At 32.0% G+C, this 1,156-nt stretch overlaps 1 non-coding gene across 1 annotated transcript; it reads left to right on the top strand.

The window, feature by feature from the left end:
• Window positions 1-743: 743 nt before the first annotated feature.
• On the top strand, window positions 744-850 carry LOC128095734 (U6 spliceosomal RNA). Its single transcript, XR_008213346.1, has one exon. It is a non-coding gene; the product is annotated as a U6 spliceosomal RNA (small nuclear RNA).
• Window positions 851-1,156: the final 306 nt, after the last annotated feature.

The raw sequence follows: 1,156 nt of genomic DNA, 5'->3' as shown, positions 1-1,156 counted from the left end.
GGCTGAGTGAGATAGCAATATACATCTCCTTGGTTCTGTATCGTTGAAGAACTATGAAGAATACAACTCTGGCTACGTCTTCTCTGGGAATTAGGCTCATCTAAGCATGTTTTGCTATCATATGGTCAGATGTTTATATATAAAATGAAGTAAGGGTTGATTTGTTGGAAGATTCTAAAAGGTTCTGTATGTTTTTTACTTTGGGCAATATTGACTTTTTTGGAGTGGCTAACACAGTAATGGGGCTGTAGATGTTTTCCTCATGGAGGAGGCCTAGAGGCTTCTGCTTTATCAGAAATGGTAAAGTCATGAGAAAATCAAGTGAATTCGAGAGTTAGATGAATGATTTTCAATGAGGTTCCATGTGGACTAAACGGGTACACTGCACAGTCATATTAGGCTCTTCATTTTACATTTTTATAATACTCAAATTCCTGGTTCTTAAATGATGCTTACCCCATTCTCCATCTAAAACAAACTCCACAATAATTCCCTGGGAATGTCTTTCTTTCAACCATGAAACAATAATGTAGGAAAATTAACTGGAGTAGACAAAAATAAAGAGGCTTGATTGTTAAGTGAGCCCTAGTTTTGACTTACTACTGCAAGATCTGAGATTCTTCTACAAAAGATGATGATGTGACTTAGTTTAGCTATTGAGGTTCTTTCAAAGTTTCATTCATTATTTCATTGATCCACTCACTCATCTATTCTACAAATGTGTGTTGAAAGTATGCAATATTGTGCTCACTTTGGCAGCACATATATAAAAATTGAAATGACACAGAGAAGATTAACATGGACCCTGTTCAAGGATAACATGCAAATTTGTGAAGCTTTCCATATTTTTCTATTTCAATAAAAGAGAAAAAATCTCATAAAATAAAAACTGAAAATATGGAATTAGACATAACAAGTTAACATATTAATGCTAGATACGTAGTGAGAGTGGGGATATACATACATGTACATATATACATGTATACACACATATATACATATATATGTATATATACACACACACATATATATATATGATCTTTATGAAATTCATAGTCAATCAGGAGTGACTATGAATATGTATACATATATATATGTATGTATATATATATATATATATATATATATGATCTTTATGAAATTCATAGTCAATCAG

Source organism: Peromyscus californicus, unplaced genomic scaffold (genome assembly GCF_007827085.1).
Source record: "Peromyscus californicus insignis strain IS unplaced genomic scaffold, ASM782708v3 Scaffold_4__1_contigs__length_199733344, whole genome shotgun sequence".
NCBI lineage: Eukaryota > Metazoa > Chordata > Mammalia > Rodentia > Cricetidae > Peromyscus > Peromyscus californicus.
The sequence above is the reverse complement of the archived record's forward strand: the minus strand, read 5'-3'. Positions and strand labels throughout refer to the sequence as shown.